The sequence below is a fragment of the Sciurus carolinensis genome, chromosome 7 (genome assembly GCF_902686445.1).
Source record: "Sciurus carolinensis chromosome 7, mSciCar1.2, whole genome shotgun sequence".
NCBI classification, from domain to species: domain Eukaryota; kingdom Metazoa; phylum Chordata; class Mammalia; order Rodentia; family Sciuridae; genus Sciurus; species Sciurus carolinensis.
The window spans coordinates 72,219,621-72,246,462 of record NC_062219.1 but is presented as its reverse complement, the minus strand read 5'-3'; the positions used below and the strand labels follow the sequence as shown (position 1 = coordinate 72,246,462).

At 39.4% G+C, this 26,842-nt stretch overlaps 1 protein-coding gene across 4 annotated transcripts in view; it reads right to left on the bottom strand.

Moving 5' to 3' along the window:
* Bach2 (BTB domain and CNC homolog 2) overlaps nt 1-26,842 on the bottom strand; it is a 330,747-nt gene that overhangs the window by 124,123 nt on the left and 179,782 nt on the right. For 3 of the 4 annotated variants that reach the window (XM_047557940.1, XM_047557939.1, XM_047557941.1), the window contains one exon: nt 23,575-23,723. The gene's annotated coding sequence lies outside the window, so the exon portion shown is untranslated. Of the gene's footprint in view, nt 1-23,574; nt 23,724-26,842 lie in introns of those variants that run through there. The other variant, XM_047557938.1, reaches the window with a different exon arrangement.

The following is a 26,842-nucleotide window of genomic DNA, read 5'->3' as shown; positions in this document are numbered from 1 at the left end:
GATCAAAGTGATGTTTACACCAGATCAAACCATGGGTGGCAGGTAAAGGGCAAAGAGGCAGAAGAGACTGATGCAAGGAGGACAGGAATGAGGTAGTGAGTGCTGTTCCAGGGGGTGGCAAGAGCCTCTGTGAGGGAGGGCACGAGAGAGGCTGCAGAACTGTGCACAGATGAAACGTGAAGGTGGACTGCCGCTCCGCTCCTTCCTTCCTTCAGACCCCCACTGTGCTTCGACTGCTATTTGCCAGACAGTTTCAAGTGGTGGGTAGATACTAAGCACTAGACATGGTCCCTTCTCTCCAGTCCAGGGGGATGACAGACACACAAAGTCTTTTCAGTGAGTGTGAAAACAGAATGTCCATGAGGTGTGGTTGCGGTCATCGCACTGTGCAGGTGAGGGTCCATCAGCGACTATTTTTCCATTAATGGGGCTTGTTCATTCTAGTCAAGAGTGGGCATATGTCAAGGTCAGTGGCTAGGTCACTGCACTTTCAGGCTTGAAAGACTATCTGGAGGTGGGTAGGTCAGAGAAGACCTCACAGAGGAGGTGGCTGCCAGGTGCGTCAGGTGGACGAGGTGCAATGACAATCAGAAGACTGTAGAGAGCAGCCAGGGCATGAAGCTGTGAAACCACAGGTTACACAGAAAAACCTCAAATTGTTTAGTATGGCCAACTGGGCAGAGCTGGGGTGTGTGTGTGCACGTGTCCAGCTGTATCTCCTTCTCCCCAGCCTAAATCCTCTATTTGAACCACTAGTCTCTCTTGGATACATCATTCAGAATCCTACCTCTGCTTTTGCTTGCTAGGTTTCCCAGATAAATAGCCTTCCCCCTCTCTAGCTCTGGGTTTCTCAGTTCACTCTGCAAACACACACCAAGCTCAGGCAACGGGCTAGACTTGGCAACATAGAAAGGAAGATGGAGTGTAAGAAGATGAAAGCTGAGAAAAAAGCAGGGGTCAGACACTGAGGAGGTTATAAAAGGGTATAAGCACGTGAAGGAGTTTATAATGTTTTAGTCCATATTTGTGTTTTAGAAAGATTGCACTGGCTTCTTTGTGGACAACAGATCAGAGGAGAAAAGGACTGGAGGCTAGATAGTTGGTGTAGGACTGAAGCCTTGGACTACAGAGGAGATGTGGATCCAAAGGTATAGACAAGGTATAGACGAGAATGAAGAGAAAGGAGTGGGGATAGGAAAAGGAAAGACAGTGGAAGGAATCCAAAATAATTTTCCTATGTACATATAAGACTACACCATAGTGAATCCCACCATTGTGTACATCCAAAAGAATTGGGTCCTAATTAGAATAAGATATATTCCGTGCTTGTATAATCATATCGAAATGAATTCCACTGTCATCTATAACTAAACAGAATCAAAAATAAAAAAAAATTTAAAAATAATGTTTTACTGTCACCCCTCCATATCTGCATTCTGCATTCAACCAACTACGGACTATTCAAAAAAAGAACATGTACAGGCACTTTTGTAGTCATTATTCCCTAAACAATATATAACAATAGGAATTTACATAGCATTTGAATTCTGTTAGTTATAACTAATCTAGAGATGATTTAAGCATATGGGAGGATGTGAATAGGTTACATACAAGACACTATGTCACTTTATATAAGGCTCTTCAGCATCCATGGATTTTGTTATCTGTGGGGAGTCCTAGAACCAGCTCTTGTTGGAGACCAGGGAACAACTGTACCGATGAGTTTGCAGGCTACTTGGATACAGGGCAAGTAAGAGAAGGATGGCTCCTGGGCTTGTCTGATGAATGAGTATGAAGGGACTATTCTTGTCAGGAGGAATGGAGATGGGGTAAAATAAAAAGCTCCAGTCTGGAGAGGTTGCATATGAGATCCCCCAGGAACACCCAGTAGGCAGTTTGGTCTAAAACATTGGAAAGGACTTGAGTCTGGAGACAAGACGTAGTCAAGTCCTCAGCATGGAGATGCAGCTGAAACTGCAGGAAGTTATGGAGCCCCAGCCTTCGAGAGGAAGGAGAGGGGAAGAGGAACTGCAAAGGAAACCAAATCAGGACACATGCCAGCAAGGACAATTTCAAATCAACAATGTCTGTTCTTGTATGGGAACTGCCTTTGATCTGGAAGTGATAAGCACTTTTATTTTCTATGCTGCCTTTAGCACAGTTGTGCTTTGGAGCTTATCATGAACTTCTACCACCCAGGAAATGTGACAACTTGGGACAAAGATAAGTAAAACAAAAAGCACAAGTGACAAAAGCTGATTCTTCTTTGTTACTTCTATCTCAAGGTGATAATAACAGTGACACCTAAAACAACTGGGAATAAATTCTCTGCATTATCTGTATCATTACTTTTTTGTACTATATAGTATTAGCATCAGTGTTTGTCGTCTCCATTCATTTATGGGGTTCCTGGGACAAACCCCCCCTTATCCTTGTAGCCCCCATTATCTACCACAGAACTTAACACATACTGAAGTTCAATAAATGTTTACTAAATCAATTCATTTATTCACAACAAATATTTACATGTTGGGCATAGTTGTAGCACTGGGGATACATTAGAGAATATAACAAATAGTTCTGACATTTCTTGAAAACTCTCTGAATTCAGTTTGTACCCAAAGCACAAAGAAAATCACTTCACTTTTTCTACAATATTCAAGAATTTTCCTGAAGTCAGTCTTTGTCTTTTTCCCTAAGATTAAAAAACACTTATTTGAAAAGTATTCAAGATCCATTTATCTATGAAATTACATTCAGAGGCTTTTAAATTATGATATTAATTTTGAGATTGAAATTAAGCATGGCATGGTACAGAATATATTCACTCAAAGAGCCATTACTAAGAACTATTATTTATAAGCTCTTCTCAGACACCTCAGAACAGAGTTAGTGATGATGAATGAGAAAGTCCCTGTCCTGGAGAATTCTGGGATATAATAAGAGTGATAAGAGAAATACAAAGATACTGTAAGACAATACTAGGGTTCCCACATGTGCCTTGCCTTTTCCCTTCCCCTTGCCCTACTTAAAAGGTTAGTTACCTCCACCAAGTATGCCCTTACTCCCAGCTCTACCTAGCAAATGAACTGGCGCCTGTCACTTGTTATTTATGTCAGAGCTCTTTGGGTCTGTCTTAGGTCCTCTGCTAGATGGTGAACTCCGGGATGGGGACTGAGGTTTTACTCAGCCTTGCACAGGCAGTGTGATGGGTACTAAAGACAGCAACCAAATGTTGTGAAACCCAGAGAAGTGGAAATCAAAAGCCCAAATCACTTTCCATCAGTTTATGAAAAAATATCCAATGTGTATTTGTGAACAAGACAAAGGCCCAGAGCATTTTGTGGGAAAGAGAAGAAAATGACTTCTTTTTAAAAGATGCTGCAAGTTTTCAATGGGATTTGGCAGTTGACTAAATCGCAGATGGCAAAGGACCTCAAATGTTATGTGAAGATTTTAGAAACAAATAAATGCACTGTGAAAAATAAAGCTAACATTTTTATATATTATAATAAAATTCCTTACATATTCAGCACCTTTGTTTCCTAAGAGGTTTTGTGGACATCTCTTCTCACGTGATTGTTGGGACAACCTGGGGGTACACAAGGCATGTATTTCTCTCCCACTCCTCCCACAGAGGTGCTGAAACAGGGCTGATGTTGAGTCATGAGCTGACCCAAGATCCAACAGCCATGCTCTTTCCACTGGGTTCCCGAAGAAGCACCATGTTCCACGAGAGAAGGGGAGAAACAGATTGCTCTCTCTTTCCTTGGACAGAAACAAATACAGTCTTTTAATTGAAAAACTAATAATAACTGGAGAGGTAAAGTAGCATCCTTATGCTACATAAAAAGCAACAGAGTTTAGTGGGAGAAAAACCAGAGGAGAGATGTGTTTTAGAGGATGTGCCTGGCGAATGAGTGGTTTCCCTTTTGACTTCTACATAGATAAGATAATTAGCATTGCTTCCCTGGAAACTTCATTCAAATTTCCACAGGCAGCCATGATTCCCAGAATTTGCACTTCAATCATTACCTCACTTTGAGAGCATATGCCAATTTATACCCTGGTACTAAATATAATATAACTGCCCTTCTTCCCTTAGTTATTATTCTTTCCTTCCTTTTCTTTTATCTCTCTGCTTTTACGATTACTCTAGCATTTACTGAACTACACCCTGTGAGGACTGGTAGGAATAATGACAAATAAGTCACAGTTGTGGGTCCCCAAGTAGCAGAATGGGAAGGGAGAAATCCTGGAGGCAGGATCCTGCCACTCACTTTAATGTCCTCCTCTGGCTTTACGTAGGGTCTTAGACTATTTTCTAAATGTTGGGTGAACTGATGGATAAAGGAGATGTCTGTAACTGGAGGACAGGGTTCCAATTTCTGACTCAGTAAAATGGTGGAAACCACCCCTCTCTTACCCATTGCTCTTTCTGTTTAAGCAATGGGAGAGACTGAACAAGAAAATCAAATTGGCATTCTGAAGCTCTTCGTTTAAAGGCATATATTTAGTAATTGCTACATCTGAGTTAATACATGGGTTAAATTCCCTGTGAATGACACTCTCCTAACTCCAGCAACGTCATAAAGAAAATCAGTTGCTGTGTGTCTGGCAAGTTAATGACTACAAGCCCAAGGGATGAGAGAATGGGAGAATGTTAACATAAAAAAAATAACTTGACGCAAATTCAGAGGAAATTGGAACAGGACTCACCTCTCCCTCTCCCAAAAGCTCCATAAAAACTCTTGTTTAGAACAAAAAATTATTGAGAATATCATTTTAAACATTGTGCTCATCAGAACAATCCTATACAGACCAACAATAATGCCAGTGGGGAAATCAGCTGGAGATAAAAAGAATTAGGAAGAGATGAAAGCACAGAAGGAAGGAAGAAGGAAGAGGGAAGAGGTAGAGAAGCCTCCAGGCTGAGATGAGAGGGCAACAGAAGTCAGATATGAGCATGCAATTGGGTCTTGGGGCAAGGAAAAGAGAACCTTCTGAGGACTTGATCAGTGGAGATGGATGGAGAGGACACCCCTCTACTAGCCTTCTCAGATCCAGATGGTCAAATGAGGCTAACAACATACCTACTCCTCAGTAGGAACTGTGGTGGGGCTCATCTACGTGACATTTCATTTAATTATGCAGATCACAGCAACTCTGCAAGGAAGAAAATTATATGCATTGCACTGGTGATAAAACTGAGTTCTGAGGTGGTCAGCTGTGGAACTGGGTCACTGGACAAGTGACCACCTATAGATAGCATGTTGCTATCAACTAAAGACCCCTTTATTTTCCTTAAGCCTTCTGCTAACTCTGGGAAGTGAACAATATTATTCCTATTTTACATGGCAAAACTTGTAGGTTTCAAGGACTTCGAGGGAACCGGTCACAGTCCCACAGTCAGCAAGAGGCCAGAAGTATGAGAAGAGGGACTCAAGGTAGCGTCCTTCTGTTTTGCTGTTCAGTGTCCTTGAGGAAACAGCAGGTCCTTCTTTCTGCCCCATCCCTAACCCCAGCCTGGAGCTTGTGGTTGGATGTGTGCCAAACACCAGATCAACCAGGTTCTGCATGGAGGCTGGGAATGATCTCCCACAGGCAATCTGACTGTGATTTTGCATGGAATGGAAACTTGTGAGTCTTAAATATGTTAGGGTTGTCTGGTTTGTGGACCATTCCCTCACCTGCCAGTGCAGCAATCTTTCTATAGCAATTCCCAAATGCCCCAAATAACCCTAATAGACAATGATTTATTCGAGTTAATGGGTGGAGGTCATTATTATGAAGTCACAGGTTTCACTGTGGACTAGCTTTATCTGTAAGAAAATTATTGTTCTGAATGCAAATCTCTTCCTTATAACTTCTATCTTTTGGTTCTGCTTTTTCTAGAATAATAGTCTGAATTTCAGATATCTAAGTATAGCTATTTCCCCCCTTCTTTCTCTTTTCTCCTGGCTAACTGTCCTTTGTTCTTTCAACCACTGGTTATAAGACACACTTCTAATACTCCCTTTCCATTCCTGATGCTCTGTGCATGAAGCTCTCAAAGTTATGTTTCCCTCCTCAAAGGTACTTTTGTAATACTCTTAATGTGGTCACAGTACTATAGATGCCAATGAAATCATTACTGCTTTTCTCTGGACATAAGGTTTCTACTGAAAAGATTAGGATAAAGTTAAGCTTCTTCATCTGCCACTTTGTGAAGTCAACAGAGAAGTAAATAAGAAACTCCATGCTGAACGCCAGAAAGGACGTAGGTATTGTGCTATGGGATGACCGAGAAAGGGAAGCAAATTTTGCCAGAAAGGAGCAAAAAGAAGTTTCTTGGAAGACATGACATTTAAACAACAATTCAGTGTAAGAGTGAGCCAGGTAGAAAGAGTGGAAGATTCTTCCATGTAGACAGAATTTTGCAAAAAATGAGCTGGTGTGAGAAAACGTAGCAGCACTGCTTTTTCGTTTCTCTTCTTTCTTAATTCCTTTATTCAGTTTATCCATACTTTATTTTCTGGTGTTCTTTTCTGTCATGGCTGGGAAACACTATGTTATCCTACTTTAAGAAATACGTGAGGGTGCTGTGATACACCCCTGTAATCCCAGCTACTTGGGAGGCTGAGGCAGGAGGGCTGCAAGTTTAAGACCAGCCTCAGCAACTCAGTGAAACCTGCCTCAAAATAAAATAATGGCTGTGGATATAGCTATATAGTTCAGTGGTAGAGTGCTTACCCAGCATGTGTGAAGCTCTAGATTTGATCCCTAGTACCAAAAAAAAAAAAAAAAAAAAAAAAAAGTGTGGAGTTGTAAGTTCATCATGGAACATCTGTCTACTCTGAGCACTAACTGAACACTTAAGTAGCCAGTTGACAATGCTAGTGTAATAAATAGTTTTGGATCCAGCTCTGCATTTCAGTGAACTGTTCGATTAGGGTAGTAAAGCAAATGGTACCCCAAATATCAGATGGTAGCCAAGAAGTCAGAACCATGACCTGAACTAACCTTGGTATTCTGATGGAACTGGAGTGGGCTCTTCTCTCTTCTATCAGTTGATCTGATTTTCGATCCAATGCAGGGTTTGAAGCAAGGCATTTCAGGATTTCCAAACTTTCTCTAAGGCTATCATTTGTAAATTCTTCTCAAGGAAGTTTTCTCAGGCTGGAGGGCAGACAGACTTGGAGTCTCATCTTTTTGCAGGTAAAAGTCTGAAAGATGCCCCATGTGATAACACACACCTGTTATTTTTATCTACCTGTCTCTTCTCTGCCTTTAGCGTCTCAGTCAATCAACCCCACCTCTGTAAAGGGCACAATAACTCAAGGCTTCCCCTAAACTTCTGACAGGTGGACAAAGAAAAACACCTTTCACAAATCCATCTTATCAAAGGATGGAAGAGAGAACAGAGCTTTCAGTAAAGAACCCTAAACATCCCACCAGAAAGTCCCAAACAACCCTGAAAAGTGAGAATAAAACTACCAAAAGCTGACAGAGGGTAATAAGCATTACTTCCAACCCACACTTGTCCTTCTAAAAAAAGCCAACTAGCTACTGAAAAAACCCCTGAAATGTATGAAATCTAACATCGTTAACATATTTCCTGTCCTCACATAGCTTATAAAAATGTTTCTGAGCTTTTCCCTGGCTCAGTCACAACCATGAGAAGGAGCAAAAAGGAAATGCAACAGATGGTACGGAGTGGGGAGGTGCTACCATCCTCTCTTGCAGTAATTTGTCTTCACAGTAATTTATCTTGCCTGGGCAAGATTTCAAACATTTTTTCAGATGTACCGATGGCTTATTCCTGCTCAAGAACAATGCAGAGGAGGCTCCTTTAAAAGCTGCAGGTTATAAGGCATGTTTACTACTATTTTTGTTGTTTCTAAAAGAGATCACCTCGGCTTGCCTCCGGTCCTCCCCAAACTGACTCCACGAGAATCTAATCTGGTACTGATACAGGGCTGACAGGTGGTACATGCATAATTAAAGATGACCTAACACAGAATGCTCTCATACCTGGCATATTATCAGACACTTAAGCAAAGCAATTATCAGTAGGCAATCTTTTCTGTCAACAGAGCTAGAGATGAAACATTTCTTCAATTAAGAGGATTCTGCAAGGATGCTGTATATATCCATCTGCAAACACTTGGAAATCTTTAGAGTTTAGTACTACGTCAGCTCAGTGGGATACCTCTGACCATTCAATTTGCCCCCACGCTCCAACTTCCACTTTTCCTGAAAGGTCACATTTCAAACATGGAAATCAGGACAATTTGGAGGTTTGTCAGAACTCCTGACATGATCTGACAAGGAAATCTTTACATTTTTTTTTTTCCCATAGCCCTGCTGAGGTTTGCAAATACACCAAGTCTCCCTTACAGGCTCAAAGCAGGAAAGAATAGGGTTCACATTAAAGCAAATTCAATTAAAAAATTCCCTTCAAAGCAGGATTATTCCCTCCCCATGCTCCACTAGTGTCAGAAGGATTTAGAGACTTATTATCAAGCCCTAAAACTTCATCTTGAGTCTAAGTGATTTAAAGGATTTTTCTTCATTCGGAAGAAATAAATATTATTCAAAGAAAGAAGGGTCTTCACAAAATAGATGGGTTTCCCATACCAGGTGAAGGAGGGAGAGGCTCTGCACTTCCTAATAGAGGGCTGTGATTTTTATAAATTGTAGTGCATGTGCTTTATATAGATGAATGCATTTGAGCTTTCCTTAGAAGAGAAATTGCTTTAATGTTACAGTGAGACAAGTGATTTTCTTTTCTGTTTTTCAAGGGTGGTTTAGAAGTTAATGGGTTTTTCAAGCCCATATAAAAATTGCCTTGTATGAGACAGAGAACTTCACAACGTTTGTGGTAGAGATTTGGCCACATTTCACAAGAGATCTTATTGTTTAAATTCTTACATCCTTATGTCATGAGTGAACAAAGGACCTTATTGTTCATCTGAACATGTCTTTATAGAATCTCTGGTGGTAGAGCTGTGTTGTTGTTTGCATTTTTTTTCCTCATCAGATCAGAACAAAAGTCTCTTTTTCTGCAACACTGGGAACTTAGGAACATGGCAATGTGTGGCAGCAGTTGTCAGTTGGAAACACCATAATGATAATATAAGTGAAGTGCTAACGTTAATGGGTTGACTTCTGACAAGCAAATCAAGGTCTTTAGAAGTGGCTTCTACACTGCAGACTTTGAGGTAAAGCAAGATAGAAGCACTTAATAGGACAATTAAGAATCATCAGTAAACTATCACTGCAAAAGGACTTCATGCCTTTCAAGATGTGCTTTACTGGGAAAATACTCCATTCAGAATGTAAGGAGAAAATATCAGTCGTCTTTGGGGAAAACATAATCAGGTGGAGGGGAGGTGGTGATAGCAAGATTGTTAATGGGAGCTTCAGCAGGACTCAAAGCTCAAGTTCATTATATTTCTCAGAACTAAGAATAGCTTCTGAATGAGTACTCACAATTCTCTACAGACCTATTTCTCCTAAGGAGCTCCCCCATTCTCCCATTCCAATTTTAATGTAAGAAAGAGAAGAGAGTACAGTCAGACCTGGGTAGGGAGGCAGGAACAAAGGAAGCTCTTCAGAAAGGAGAGACACTGAACCAGCTCCATTTTAGATGCTGTCAAATCTCTTTCACCAAGACTCAATTCAGAAAAATGCAAAGATACAGTTTGATAGCCTGCTGCATCAAAAGGCCAGGGGGGAAAGACGCATGTGTAATGTTGTGGTAAACAACAAGATGCATGTGATTTCCCAATCAAGGTCATGGATAAAAAGAACATGCACACCATCACTAAAGTGAACATGATAAAAAAAAGGAGAAATTCCAGTGAGTTTGTTTAGGGAGAGACTCTTGTTTCTCACAAGGCAGTCCCTTAATTTTATAAAGTTTTAGTGAATAAAACAAAGTCTGTTGGACAACTTTCTATGCTGAAGATGGCGCGTGCACTAAGACATTGTATGTGATGACTTTTGTACAAGTAGATGTTATTTCAGAATTATCGACTAAAACATTTTTTAAGATGAGGATAAATGAACAAAACAGAAATATCCACCATCTTATTGTTAATCAAGGTTTCTCCAGTCTACCCTCAAACCTGGTTTTCCAAGTATGTTGATTTTACTAAATTTTATGATTGGATGAATAAAATAAAACTGTAACTATGACTACAAAATAAACTAAATTATTATACCTGATATGGATGGAGCATTATTCTGGAAAAAATAAAAGTCAAATCCAAGACAAGATATTATTATTGCTACTGCTATCCATGTGTTCCACATTTCAGAAGTACTGCCCCAACCCTGCCATTTGGAAGCCTTGTAGAGACATTCTATAGAATTCCATGTATTCTGTTTTTTTTTCTTAGGTTTAGTTCACTAAGGACAATATATGATATACACTTAAGTCATGGCTGAGGGTGTAGCTCAGTGGTAGAGGACTAGCCTCCCATGTGCAAGGTCCTGGGTTCAATCCCCAGCAAAACACACACATCATAAACACACATGAGAAACACTGAATTGATACTCAGAACCTATACATTCAGGAGGAGGCCTTTACTTTCCAGTTAAGAAGTGATCCTGAGTAATTCTAGAATATGTGGTACAGGCTTTCTTAAGATCTGGCATTTGGACTTGAACTGGACAAAAGTGATCTTCTATGACTTGGAAGGTAGCAATATAATTGATGCACTTATTTTCTTTTCTGAATTGCTTCCCAGAAATGGGGAGACAGATCAACCCCAAAAAGGATGACTCCCCCACTTCACTGCAGGGGGAATGAAAAAAAAATAGAAGTGAAAAAACAGTTTTCCCCCATAAGGCACCCTCTCAGAAATCAACTGTTCTTAACTTTGAGTTCTTTAACAAAATGAATCGTTATGTGCCAGTACAGACTATATGCCTTGGGGATGGAAGGTCTGAGAGGTGACTGGTGATAGAAGAGACTAGAACACACATGCTAAGGCAGGGCTGGAAAAGAAACAAGTGTTAACTGAGAGAATGAGAATTCAATCCCCACAAAGCATGCTGGATTCTCACGAAAAGAAAAGAAAATAAGGGCAAACTTACATTAAACACCTACTCTTACCCAGCTGTGAATAATAAGAAAGAGAATCCAACAGAGACCACTTTACAGACATCTATTGCATTCATTACCTTATGGTCAAGTGTAACCTGCACTCCAAGCAGACACCATGTTCTTTCACATGTATATGTCTATCGCTTCTATAAACTAATTAACAAAGGGGAATACAAAGTTCTCCAGGGATAACAGAAACCAGTGATGACTTCCATCCCTGCAGCCAGTCGTACTGCAGTCTCTTCCGCTCAGTGCTGACAGCCTTCTTTTCCCTCCTCTCATTCCAACACAATGCCTTCAGGTCTAAGTAATGTAATTTACTACAGTGGAATTCCCTAGGTACCCTGTGCAGTACTTGGTGACAGTATCATTTATACTCCACAGTGTCATGGCCTGACACTGATACATAGGATTTCATCCCTCATTCACAGCAGAGTGTGCAATTTCACCTTCTGCTGTGCCCTTCTGTGGTATATGTGTACAAATTTACTCCATTCAGTCCTAATTACAAACCTTGGTTGAAATGCTCTCATTAGATTTATATTTCTCATTCCAAATGTCAATCTTATTGAAAATTTCAGATTTCCTGAGGATTCATCCATTAGCAATAAACTCTAAAGCATTCCATGACTGAGTGCATTAAACCAGTAATGTGGACATGCACTTAAAATACATCATTAGAGTAAATCTCCATTGCAAATGCTTTACATTATTCAACCAAAGGAATAATGAGCCAGCATGGCCAGTGCACTCAAATTGCACATGAAGGAAAGGTTGAAACTGGCTACTATACAGGAAGAAGCGTCTGGTATATCAATGGGATGTATTGCAGAATCTCTGTCATTCCTTAGGAAGGTTTGGGAGGGAATCAAAGCCAGTCTAATTTATCGCCTTCCCTCATCTATGAATTTCACAGGAACTTCAGTCTGTGGCACAGTGAGATGAGGATAGTGGGGTGTGTGTGTGTGGAAGGGACCAAAGCTGTACCTGCAATGCCAGGAACTTTCAAAGTTGCTTGGAATGATTTCCTCGGCTTGAAAAGCCTTCTCCCATTGTACTCAAGAAGGAAGAACGGACAAAGCAGCACTGTCTGGATACACTGGAGGAGGCAGGATACAGTTTTTAATAAAAGACAAATCTTCCCGGCAGAGCTGACCTGAGAAATGGCTCTGCTGCAGACTGACGGCTCCTCACATTAAAAACCCAGAAAATCTGATGATGGTGCCAACACATAAATTACAACTGAGAGTGATATCCGGGACAGGGCTGGTAGGACAGAGTATGAAAAGGAAAATTTGAAGTAAAGTTAGGAAAAAAAAACCTAGCAAAAATATATTAACTGATACAAGTAAGCCATCACTGTTTTCTGCACCATGTTTTAATTCCTTAGGTTATTGGTCTCATTTATCACTTCTTGTCAGGTCCCAGGTGAGGCAAAGTCAAGGTGCTGTCACGATCTTTTTTTAAATTTGATAAATGAAGAAACAGCTTCCTAGGAAGGTCATGGGGGAAGCTGAATGAAGAGTCTGATTTGAACTCTTAGCATCTAATTCTACAGGTTCAAAAGGTTAACTGAAAAAGATCCATGAGGCCTCCAGTTATGACCTGACGTTATGAAATGCAAAATAGATTTAATTTTAATAAAAAGCTTTGGTGGGCATAAAATGACTCCTTGAAGGGCAGGTATAGATTACACAAAATAGAAAATAATTTGCAGAAAATAAAAGTTGAGAGCAACTGTTTTCCTCACATCAGCATTTGGTCATCTGTAGGACTAATCAGTAACCAGAATTATAATAGATGTGACATTTTCTGTAGGGAACTACACCACCATGGAAGCTGATTATTCCTGAAGTTTTGCTCATTCCCACCTGAAATATTTAAAATCTTGCTTGATTACAACATTAGTGCACTCTTTTATAATGCACACCAGCAGGTACGACAATTAACATGTACAGATGTTAGAACTGAAATATCCATGTTTGAATAAAAAACATAGAGGGTAAAAATAACTGCATATGCTCAACACAGTGCTTAATCATAAAAGGAAAGAGAGGCTGACATTGTGCTCATTTGACTGCAAAATAAAAAACAATCCCCAAGATAGTATTAGTAACCAATGAAGAACCAAACCACTGTATAAATGCCTAGATTCTTTTGATTGAGAAGCACGAACAAGAGGCTGATCCTTTGTGCATTTAATTCCAAAATCTGTACTCCAAGCATAAAGGTAAACTCCCAAATCCCCGAAATTCTCCAACTCATCCTTATGATGTAGCAGCACAAATAAGAATAACACCAACATCATTTTATGGAGTGCTGGCTTCATGCATCAAGTATATCATCTCACTGAATTCTCACAACTACCTTATGAGGTAGGTACTATTCCTATTTCCTTTCTTAATAAAGACACCGAAGCCAAGAAGAAGGTAAGTAAATAGATCAAGGTCAACAGATAGCTAAGTTAGGATTTGCTCTGGGGTCTTTTTTTCTCCCAAAGCTCTTATCTTACTTTAACCACTGCACCACTCTGTCTGCCATGGTTGGAGGAATGTAATTTACAGTCTTCATTTCTCAGAGGCTTCTGGAATGACTGCCCTCTTGACTCATCTATTTCACAGATTACATCAAACTGAAAGGCTCAGAACACTTGCAGACACTGTCATTCTTTGGAAATGCCACAGCCACTCAGTCAGTGGAACGGGACAGCACCATCTCTGGGATCACGAAGGCACAAATTTCCCTGTGAATGCTGACGCCATTTCTCTTTGGTGTTTCATGTAGCCACAAACTGACATGTTATCACTTACTGTGGTTGCAGTAGCCTCAGAGGCCAGATAAAGGGGAGTTTTCACATGGTTAACTGATCCTCTAACATCTGTGTCCATGGAGGGTATGACAGGGCAGGTGTGTGCTCATCCTTGTCCCCTGTTTCCTACCACTCCATCCGTATGCACACGATTGCCAGTTTCTAGGGTGACACCACTAACAGACCCTTTTCTCACTGTTCTGTGGGTTTACAAGAAAAAACTTTCTAACAATGAGCCAAGAAGATTGATGTCAAAAGGCAGCATTTCAAACAAGACAATCGCTTTTTTAAAAGATTCAAGGATTCTGCCACTTCTTTCATCCTTCCATTGACACAATTTGTAAATGTATGAGTTGTGCCTTTCTTCCTTCAGAAGGGGAAAATGCTGATAAACTATCACACGCCGATAAACAGCGCAAAAAACCTGGCTGCCTTTTGCTATTTAAACAAAGACACGTTTATTTCCCAATATACCACTTACCAGACAAATGCAAAGATGTGGGCAAACCAGTCATCAGAATTAACAGAGTGATTTTGCTTGCATTACATATTCTGATTTGTATGAATCTTATTTTTAGCCATGCACAAAGGGCAATAAATGGAAAATGTTATTCTAACCGCTACTTTTTCTGGGCCACCCACACTGCTCCACCTACCGCACAACTTCACAAATGTAAAAAACCCAACCCAGGGTTTGTCCTAACAAGGGATGCAAAGTGTCTAAAATGCGTGACATTTTTTCCAGTTAGTGTTTGTACTTTCATTCTTTTTCTGTATCAGGACTTTCAGGGAAAACAAGGTTGACTTATCTCTGGGCACATTCAAAGACTCTAACTAGGTATGTAATTCAATAGAGATGAGCCTGCCACGAACCGCATGCCAGTCAACCTTCAGCAAAGAAATACACTCCAAAGTTTTCCTGTCCATTCAGGAATGTGATAACTTCCCTTTTTTTGGAACAACGAGGATTTTTAAAAGTTTTTCTAATTAACCAAAGTGCTGTCAGACATGTAAACATTTCTAAAACACAGGAGAGTGTCCAGAATGGTTCTGCCAAACTTAAGCCAATAGCCAATAGCCCTTGCCTTGGAGCTGTTGCTAGTCTGGAGTGGGTCATACTTACTCAGCCACAGTGACCCCACCATCCCTTCCCTTCTGTGTGCACCTTGCTCTCTGTCTGCCGTAACCACACTTTATAACCCATGGTCTGAAGCTCACCAAGCATTAACCCACATATGGCTATCACTGCAGAGCCAGGCACATGACATTTACAGACAACCACAGCAAATAAGAAAAGAAAATTGATAAAAGTATGCCTCCAGGGGCATGGACAGGGTAGAGGGAAGAGTTTATTTTTGATCACCAACTCTTTAGACTTCTAATGAATAGTTAAGTCATTAAGATCTTAAGGTACCAGTGAAAATGCTGTTCCTCCGAACCCTCTGCAAACCACAACAGCAAATGCATGCAGGTAGAGACTAATGTTTAAAAGTCTAGTTCAACAAAGTAATTACAGGAGTCAACTCTGAGAAAGGCATCTTTACCTGTGTGCTTGCTCATTATCCAGAGACTAGAGGAAAGGTCCTGCCATCCCCTGGTAGTCAACATACACCCTGCAGAGCCGAGACCTTCTTTCCACAATGCACAGTGTTTGAGCGGCGCTGATGTGATGTTTCAGAAAAATCTTTTTTGGGTTCTAGTCCACTATAGTCAGAACTTATGACTTGTGTTGTAAAAACACAGGCAATTAAGTATTACGAAAAAGTGGGTCATACACCACTGAGAAACAACCACACCGCCCCCAAATCAGACACCAAATGACTGTGCTGTGACAAGGTGGGAGGGGTCTGAACACAGCGAAAGCAAAACTTTTATGTGGTGAAGAGCATTTTAGTTTTCACTGGTTTAGGTTAGAGAAAGTTAATCTCAATGTCAACTACAAAGCCAACCAACTTTTAGCGTGTTCTTGAAATTATATGATTGTTAATGTAATGGGAAATTTTGATACAGTGTCATAAACAGTCTGAGGGACAGTCTCAGGCTTCAGTGGCATGCCCAACACCAAAGAGCGAGCACTGTGACTCAGTGAAGCGAGGCGCTCAAAAGGAAACCAAAGACAAAGAGACCAATTCTCATCATCCACACGAGCATCTCCTTGTCCAAGGGAGCATCGACGTACCGTAGTATACCACTTCCCACACTGGTACCCAATCAGGCATCCAGCACAGCTGCGGATATTTATCAAAGTACTCTTCAACTGCTGCGGGAAGAAGGTACAATAGAATTACCTGAAATGGCACGCATTCAGACATCTGTCATTGAAGAGTCATAGAAATATTACCTCAAGTCTGTCTACGCTAAGTCCCTGCTAAATGCCAGGACACCAAATATCGAAAGGAATACAGAAGGAAGTCTTTGCTTTCAAGGAACTTAATGTCTTGTATAGGGGATGATGAGACCTAGAGGAACCAGAGACAAATACAGGCCATTTTTTGAAACAAAATCTCTTCTAGCAGCTACTTACTGAATACTTTCTGCTCATAGACATAAGGTTTGTGGATTACACTTCTCAGATAAATTCTTTAACAACTCAGTTTATTAAAGGCCGTCCTAACCTTGGCTAAGGGTTAGGACTCATCTCAACCCTAAGTCCCAGCACTCTCTAAAAGAAAGTACAGGGATCCCAGCGGGACTCTCAGAGCCTAAATCACAGAGCCATCTGAAGAAAAGCTTCTTAGAAGAGGCATAAGGATGCAAAGTTGAAGGAAAACTCTGGCTTACAGTATAAGGCAGCAGATATTTAGATATTTGAAAGAAATTCTGTTATCAATTATAAAGTTAGGATTTTATTGGAATTAATATTGTTTAGATTGTGGGTAGGGAATGGGGATCTGTCTAAATCAGTCTTTCCTGTTTCTGCCAAATTGGCTTACAGTAGATTACTAATTTTTATTTTTTATTTTTAAAATATTTTTAGGTGTTGATAGACCTTTATTTACTCATTTACTTATATGTGGTGCTGAGAATTGAACCCAGTGCCTCACACATGCTAGGCAAGTGCTCTACCACTGAGCCGTAACACCAGTCCCAGATTACTAATTTTTAAATAACTGAAACACAATCAGTTGGCCTAACACCTGCACATAAGTGAATCTTCCCTTTTATGATTACAGAAATCACAAAGATCTTGCAGGGCCATCATTCTTATTAGCAGCATGTTGAAATGAAAATATTGATTGATAGAAACTTCCACCAGATAAAGATTCTGGTGAGTTCACACAGGTATCTGTTCTTATGTGAGTTGATAACATCTAACATCATCATGCCCAAGTGCCACCATCTTGTTGGATGTAGTCAGTGAAGACTACTATTAATAAATTTCTAACTAGTTAGTTGAAAAAATGTGGAAAATATATGAAATATGAGTTAACGGGTAGGTTTTGTATCTGGATAGCCAGGTTATATGTAAATTAGTTTTTGTTCTTTTCTGTTATTTTACAAGTTATGTAAAATAAATGTGTATAGTCAAATGCCACCTAATGATGTTTTGTTCAATGATAATCAAGGAGGTCCCATAAGGTTATATTAGCTAGTGCATCACAGCTGTTTGTGTAAATATATTCTATAATGTTAACACAATGACAAAATTGGCTAAGAACACACTTTTCAAAACATATCTCTGCCATTAAGTGACCCATGGCCCTACTACTTTTATAATAAGGAAAATAAAGCTACTTCTGTTTTGATAAAGGGAGCAAATTGTTCTCTGAAATGCTTTTCTGGCAATTAAGAATACTTAATACATAGGATCCAGTATAATAATCCAACCTAGTGACAAACACAGCATGGAGTATGGGAAAAATCAGCCAGAAACAAAAGATTATAGTTTCAAACTAAGTACTACCACAACTCCAAAAGTGCTGCTATCTTGCAAAGCTTTACAAATTCTGTTCTGGGGCACTAGTGCCGAAATGTTTTTCCCCATCATGACACTGGTCTCCATACTTTCCTACTGCAACAGGGCTATAGGAGCCAAGGCCTTTCAAAGACCAGTTTAATGCATGTCCTTGAAGGATGTGCTATGATCCCATGGGTGAAATCAGGGCTAAGAAAGAGGTGTCATTTCACTAGAGACAGGTGCATCCAGAGCAGAGCACACAAATCATTTCTTAAAAAGTCAACAGACTGACTGGGCGAGGTGGTGCACGCCTGTAAATCCCCAGCATCTGGGAAGCTGAGTCAGGAGAATGGAGAGTTCAAAGTCAGTCTCAGTAACAGCAAGGCACTAAGCAACTCAATGAGATCCTGTGTCTTAAAAAAAAAAAAAAAAAAAAAATAGGGCTGGGGATGTGGCCCAATGGTTGAGTGCCCCTGAGTTTAATCCCTGGTACCCTGCACCCCCACCGCCCAAAAAAGTCAACAGATTAGAAATTGTAGGAATAAACTGATAAAACCATTTATGCTACAACTGGTATCATTTGGTGGGCAGCTTTATAATACAATAGAGCTTAGTTTGTTTAAAGACTCACAAGAAATATCATCTGAAAATTTTGATTTATATACGAACTCATCTTTTTTTTAGGTACTAGAGATTGAACTCAGGGGCACTTGACCACTGAGCCACATCCCAGCCCCATTTTTTATTTTATTTAGAGACATGTTCTCACTGAGTTGCTTAGCACCTCACCATTGCTGAGGCTAGCTTTGAACTAGAGATCCTCCCTTCTCAGCCTCCTGAGCCACTCAGATTACAGTCATGTGCTACTGGGTTTAATGCTGGTAATATCAACCCTCTCTGTACTATTACCATATATGCAAAGAGTGAAAACTAATTTCAATGATGTTGTGAACAGAACATAATTAAGAACTTGAATTTGTTACAAATAACCATATCATACGTTCTTGAAAACAAAACAAAATAAAACAAAACAGAATTGGCTTTAAAAATTTGCCAGCAGTTCCTCAAAGACTATAGAAACTAAAATACAGGTTCATGAAATTATTTTATGTTACTCTTAAAACCAATGATATCACAACCTTTAGGTACTTCCTATTTATGTACAGCACTGAAAAGGTGATAAAAGGCAAAAAATGCATAGCTTCTCAAGAAGAATAAAAATGAATGTTATAGTTTTCTTGGCTGACATTTTTAGATTATTATTGAGGCACAACAATAGGTATAATAAAACTTCAGTTAACTAGACTACTTGAGGACAAGATATTTTTTGTTTTGATTATCTGATTAATCCACAGCTAGAAAATGCTCATTGTTAAAGATCTTTCCAAAATAGTTTCTTTTCCTAATTTAAAAACATTTGAACATTCTCAATGATTCAGCATGTCAGTATCATCAGCTACAAATATCCTTAAGGGTATGTTTCCCCCTTCACTGAAAACCAAAACGATCTTGTTTTCTGAGCTTTGGTCTCTGAAAAAGGGAAGTGGGGTGCGTGTGGTAGGGTGGGGTGTGTGGGAAGGGCTGGGTGGGTGTGGGGAAATACAAAGGCTAGTTAATTCAGGTTCTGGTTAGTCGGATTCCAGGTAGCTAAGCCATCAATTAACATGAATTTGGCATCTGGAACTAGGCTCAACTGATCCCTCAGAAACATGAGGGTCCACAGGAAGGGTCCCCAAGGGTCTACCATTGTTGGTTTTCTTTACCTTGTATCATTTGTCTGGGTGATTGTCTTCTTTGGGAGGAATCTGTATCAGTGTATCCATCCCCAAATTATGGTCTTTGAACTCGTGGGGCTATATTTATTTTGACTGGATTCTATATCCATGCCATTTCAACTCAAGTGTATGTAGGGTGCTGGTAGGTCCATGTAGATGTTAGAGATGAATAAGTTCTTATTTTTTTCTGCCTTAAGACTTGATAACCTGAGTTTTCTTTTCTACAAAAACCTTTAATTCCATTTCCTTTATGATATCATAGCAACTGAGTCAGAAACTTCCATTGCTCTGCCCTTGTCTCTACAGCCCAAGTAAAGCAGGAAGAGTTTACTTCAAGCAGATTTGGAAAGTATGGCATGAGAACGAGGGTACTGATGTAAATATATTGTCTTTTAACTGATGACATCATTTCACCTCTGTCTTGGTTATACAATTTCCGTAAGCCAAATTTACACAGTTATGAGTACACACACACACACACGCGCACACATATATAATCTTCAGGAGAAAGTGGGATATCTTCAAGAGAAAGTAGGATAACTTAGGATAGCAGTTTATCAGTTTTTGATACCATGGATTCCTATGTACTATGCCTCATGAATTCAACCACTGGTTAGCCCCAAGGACAGAATATAACAGTAGTGAAGGAGACCTGTAGAAAATATGACTACTAGGCCTGATGAGAATCTGCTGGATGTTTTTCAAGGCCAGCTTTCTAGAAACACAAAATAAAAAGCAAAAACCAAGAAAAGTAGGGCCCAGTGGACTATTCTGGTGGGCTTCAACCTGCATGATGAACCCAGGAGGGCAGGTCACCCACTGACCTGCTCTGTGGCTTAAGGATATAATGGTGCCTGTTCTCAATAGTGCAGAGAGTCGATAATCATGCATAAATTATACTTCATTTGGACATTGTAAAGAGGCATCATAATAATCAGAAGCCCCATAGTGGGAGAATCCACTGCTGTTAGTTTCCTCTTGAAGCCTTCCTTTTCTACTATGTGGGACTCTGTGGTAAATCCTCATTCCCTGGTTCCATTTCCACTGAGCAGGGCCTGTCATAAGTCACAGTCAAGAACACAGTCAAGCACTGTTAGCACTGTGTTCTGGGCACAGACCAGTTTATGAACACAAGCTGGAAAAGTTGAACCAGCCCTGTGAAAGGAGCATAGGCAACATTGGCGACATGGCATTTTGGTAGAGACTACGGATGTTAATGACGGATTTCCTTGATGGTTTCCGACAGATGTAACTTTACTTCAATGGGAAACCCATTCCAAATACTGAGGTATCCTACTCAGCAGATCCTTACCTCTTCCATCTTTGGAACTTGCCCAAAGGGTAACAGGAAAGAGAGAGGGGCAAGTGGTGTCATGGTTGTTTTTACTCTACCCTCACAAAGTCACTGCCGAGCACAAGTTAGCTATTCTGCACAGCATTCTTGAATGAAGGTGAGCCAAGGTAATGGGGTTTGAAAAAATTGTGGTAAAACAAAAATCTTCACTTTAATAATTTTAAAATGTACAGTTTGGTGACATTAAGTACATTTACATTTTGGTGCAACCATCCATATCCAGAACGTTTTCATCTTCTCAAATTCAAACCCTACATTCATTAAGCAACAATTCCCCTTTTCTCTTTCCCCAACCATTCAACTTTCTGACTCTGAATCTGACAACTCTAGATGCCTCATATAAGTGGGACCATATAATGGTCCTTTTGCATCTGACTTATTTGTTTAACATTTTCAAGGTTCATCCATATGGTAACATTATCAGAATTTCACATATTTTTAAGGCTAAAAAATTTTTGTTATCCATTCATCTGCTGATGGACACATGAGCTGCTCCCATCTTTTGGTTATAGTGAATAATGCTGCTATGAACTTGGGTGTGTGAGTTTTACATTGAATTCCTATGTTCACTTTTGGGTATATACCCAGAAGTGAAATTGTTGGATGATATGGTAATTTTGTTCACTATTTGCAGGGTTTTCCATACTGTTTGGTATTCAGCTTTTTAAAATTAATATACTTTAAGAGCAGTTTTAGGTTGATAGTATTGAGTTTTACAGAGACACTCCAGGTACTTGATGACAGTGTCCTGCCCAAGGGTGGAGGGGGTGATCCAGGCTGGAAACTAAAACCTAGATTCACCTGAGGAGTCACAGCCCTTCTTCCCTCCCCTATCACGGTCATCCTACAAGAAAGCATGATGTGTAAACAGGGAGGTTCACAGACTGGCAAAGCAGGAGGAATACAGGGACATGTGATCCAAGTCCTTCTTTCACTTCATGGTGAAGATATTTCATAAACTGATAATTTTCCTTCCAAGAATGCTGTGTGGAATAACTCATGCTTGACAAGAGACAGTTGAAGTTTGTAAGGATGAAGTAATAACAGATAACTAACTACATCACTCTCAGCTCTGTTAGCCTTTATACCAGCCCAGTCATCCTTTGGGCCACCCCAGAAGAGAGCTCTGGGTTAATTCCACTCTAGACTATTCCACCATCTATCACTTTTTGTCTTCTTTTCCAGACCTATCTCTGGGATTTGGGGCTCTATTAAAGTTTAGAAGACAGATATGCTCCTTTATTACATAGTTGCTTGGCAATTGCTTTATAAACAGTGATTATTCTCCATTCTAGAGAGTTATAATAAAAAAAAAACCCTCTAAATCCTGAATGCTGCTTTGAATGATAACATTTACCATATCCAAGAAAAATGTTATAAATCACAGTGCTTTATCCACAGATTTAAAATGCCCAGCGATTTCTCAAATGTTTCCTGGAGAGCATCATTCATACTATTTTTACATTCATATTGATTCAATGAAGGAAAAGGAAAAAAATGTTTAAAATTACTAAGATGAGGGCTAGATATGTAGCTCAGTGGTACAGTGCTTGTGAAGCCTATGTGAGGCCATGAATTTAATCCCCTGCAGAACACACACACACACACAAACACAAAAAATAAAGAAAGAAATGAGGAAAAAACAAGTTCTAAAATGAAAGCTCATAAATATAAAAAATGCATATCCACTCACAGGCATGTATTTGTGTGTATGTTCATACATATCCAAGTGTACATTTGTTCAGTCAAATTCTCCTGCTTTTTTCTGTTAAAATGAAATAAATAATTCTAATCCTTTGCACAGAGGTGATTGACCTGTTTGATAGCTAACATAATAAGAAGCCCATCCTCAAAACAGGTCAGTCCTGAGAACTTAGAACCCCACAAAATCCTGGACTTGCTGATGGGGGCTATTTACTGCAGAGGCTGTATCCTTTACACGTGTTCTGTAAATCAAGCCAGACTTCAGTGTATGAGGGAGGGAATTACAGTGATGATTCAGTTTGAAAGGGGACAATACATTCCCACCCAGGGGAAAAAAGAGTTCTCCTTTTGAGTATACCTAAAAGCATGACAAGCACACCTGTGAAAGGACTGCAGTCATTGTTTTAGGCTAATAACAGCACCATTAGTCACATCATTTGAAAACCAAAGGCAAAGAATGACTGAGACCAGCAAGAGGACTGTGACTGAACTTTCAAGGGTGAAGGTCCTGAGTAGACCCTAAAATATTTTGTTGAGATGTGTCAATGCAGTTAAGGTCATGATTCTCAAAGTGGAGTCCGTGGCCTGGCTACACTGGCATCACTTGGAAAACTGTCAGAATGCAAATTCCTGGCCTTGACCCTGAATTCAGTAGAATCCAGATCTTCTGAATCAGAAATTCTGGGCATAAGGCCCAGCAATCTGTAATTTAATAAGCCCTTTAGGTAATTCTGATGCAAGCTAAAGTTTAAGAACCACTGAGTTAAGGAACAACCAACATGTAGATTCCAACCCCTGTTCCTTTCCTCAATGATAACTCTCATGATACTTTGTTAAAACGAAGGTAATTTGTATTTGCTTAGGCTATTTGTTACTATTACCTAAGAAAATTTTTATATTGTTTAGTCAAGGAAAAAAAAAACCTTAGTAAAAACTTACATATAATTTTTCCAGGTCCTGTCCTGGCTTCGAGTCTTAGGATGCAGGGAACTGGGCAAAGGGAGAGATGAGAAGGCTACAGCAATCCATTCAGACATGGACCCCAAAGTTTTGCGGGGCAACCTTGTGATAGGTCAGTGAGTATCCACCTAGTGGAGAAGAAAAGTTATCCATTAGTAAACTCTGAAAGTGAACAATTCCTGCCCCCCTCCTGTTATCTCACACCTGTCCTGCTCTTTACAACCTCTCTACTAACTTCCTATCCCTTTGGCTGTGTGTCTCTTGACCAAGTCACATAACACAGAACGTGACAAATGCCAGGGCTCCACCAAGGTAGAAGCCCTATGCCTTTTGGTATTTGCTTCAGGTAAACATCCCTTGCCAGGTGCTCTCCTGGAACCAAGACAGTTAACTCCTTCTTTATTTTATCTCATGAATGTTTTCCTTCCACAAACTGGAGCACCTTGGCTTAAGAGACACACATGGCTGTCATAACTTGAAGAGATTCAGGAAGCAAATGATTAACTTGTTAAGTCTGACATTTTGACTCTCTGATGCCTTAAATGTGTTTATTTTAAAAACAACAATGTTTATTTTTCTGATGACAAACTAACACATGCTTATTGTAGAACTTGTGGAAAATATGAGAAGGTATAAAGTAAAAAATTATAGAGTAATGGCAACCTTGGCACCAGTGAAATCACTAGTGATATTTTGTTGTCTATGTTCATAACCCATAACTCCTGGGGGTGGACATAGTTCAGAATTTAGATTTCTTTTTTAGATTTTAGAGAGTATTATGATGCAACTATCACTCATTACATATTACCCTATGGGATTCTGGAGCAGAACCCTTAATTAAAAACATTGAATAATTCTGCACAAAAATAGAGGTTTACTCTTAGTAATAAGTGGGATAAAATAATGCCTCACAAAAGTTCAGTTCAGCTCAGGTTTTTCTATCAAGAAAGCAACAAATAACATAATATGACCAAACAACCATGAAAGTTTTTAGATTTAGAACTGGGATCAAGTTCTTAGAAGACAGATATGCTCCTTCATACATAGTTGCTTGGCAATTGCTTTATAAAGGGGACAAGGGATTGTGGATCAGTGTTCTTTTCAGATACACGAACATACTCAGAGTTTTGTTTCTGCTTTTCAAATTTAATTATGAAATAAAATGTAAGTTATATGAATGTAAGCATTTTCCCATTATTAAAAATCATTTAAAAACATGCTTTCAAATATCTATGTGATATTATACTCCAAAGAAATGCATTTTACCTATTTCTCTCATTTTAGAATTATAGATTTTGTGTTATTACAAATTATACTTTGAGGGACATAGATTTGTCTAAACTTCTGGACATTTTCTTAGGTGGGTTTCTACAGAAAGAATTACTGATTCAAGTGGCATGAACTTTAAGGATCCTAAGACCTTCTGGAGAGGTCACATGAAACTAGTTTTCCCAGAAGCATCAGTACGAGATGAATTTGCTAATTACCAACTTTATTATGGACACAGAAACATTCACTTGCACCTCACACATCTTTACAAAGTTCCAATTAGTAGTGATCCATCGTAGGACATTTTGTTTCTCTTTACACAGAAGATTAAGGCATTTTGCTGTTTTGACATATGGGGGAGAAATGGGGTTAATGGAAGTTCACCATCAAATAGACTTCACTGGGCCCGACTGAGTCAGATGTGCACAATAGGCAAGTCACGACTTGTCCATGCAACTTAACATGGAAGGTGTGTGGGAGTGCAGACATAATTCACATGTCACCATGAGAGGAAACCACTGACTGTGGGCTGAAGATTCAGCCTTTGCAATACTGAGACCTTTTGCTTCCTTTTCTTTCATGTTTTCTTCTTTTTAGACATTATGCTATTCCTTAGCATGGCCTCAGAAAGAGGAGAAGTGAAGACAAATCGGACACGCTCATAATGATGGCACACCTTGACACGTGCTTCAGTGCACCATCTTTGGTGCCAGGTGTCTTGCACAGCTTAATTCATTTAGTGTTGGGTGCACTGGTATAAAAATGGGCGGTTGGCAAGTTTGAAAGTATATGCCCTAATATGTTTGGAGGAATGTGAGCTTTGTTATTTCAAAGATCTATTGGAGCCTAGTGTTTTATTACCATATGCCACGTCTGACTGTAAATCATGAATGATACTTTCTACTCTTTTGCTAGCACCATCAATAGCTCTTGCACAAAGCAGGAAAAGGTGCAAAGTCCAAGAAAATTGGAGATAAAAGTAAATTCACTGAAGGTTCTAATTTGGCATGAAGAGCATAATAGAGTGGTGAGAGACTATTCCACAATACAAAACAAGGTGTCCATGGGGAGACATGGAGGCACATATGTGATACATACTTTAACATGCATATATAAGATTATATTTCTTCCCAATGGTGAATACTAATTAGGATTGCTACAGCAGGGCTCCTAGCCCCAAGTCCCTTTCCATTTATAGATTTTTCTAGTAAGTGTTCTTTCTTTCCCCCTTTATATATATGTAAACTTACAGAGTAATTGGTGTAGAAAATGCTACAATTTTCATATGCTAATAAGAGAAAAGTGAAGCAACTTTTTTTGTTATATGGAATGAAATAACCTTACTCTTTCCCTTATTTATAAACTCAATTTCTGCACCTAGAACATACTATAAAATGGCTAAGGTGTAGGGGGTAGGGGTGCAAAATATTTCAACTTTACTCTGGAAGTGAATTAAATTTATCTTTCCCAATGATCTTACCTAAAAGTAGGAGTTATTTCTGTTAAAATGATCCAAAGACCAAAGCTGTATTGAGAAGAGGACCATTTCTTTCTTGTAGCTTCTTCCTTTATCATTTTAGAAGGATTCTCCTAACAATTAGGTGTCAAAGTAGGTAAAATGACTTATAAATGATTTTGCTTTTCCACAATCAGATGTATGGTTAATTTTCTAAGCACATCAGGACTCTGGGATGTGAAAACCAAAGTGGTAATAGAGGAAATGATCCCTCAAAGAGCATATTTCTTTTTTCTAATTGCTTGGGGGGGATACAAAAAAACATATCACCACTAATAATGCAAACACTTTCCAGAAGCTCTTTAGATCATCCAACTGTACAACCCGTATTTGTAAAGCTAATTATAAATTTGGATTCTCTCATTTTAAAAATATACTTCAAAGCAGCCCACTTCTGTTTCAATGCTGAACCAAAGTCTGTGCAACTGGCACATTATCAAAGTAAAAAAAAAATAATAAAGT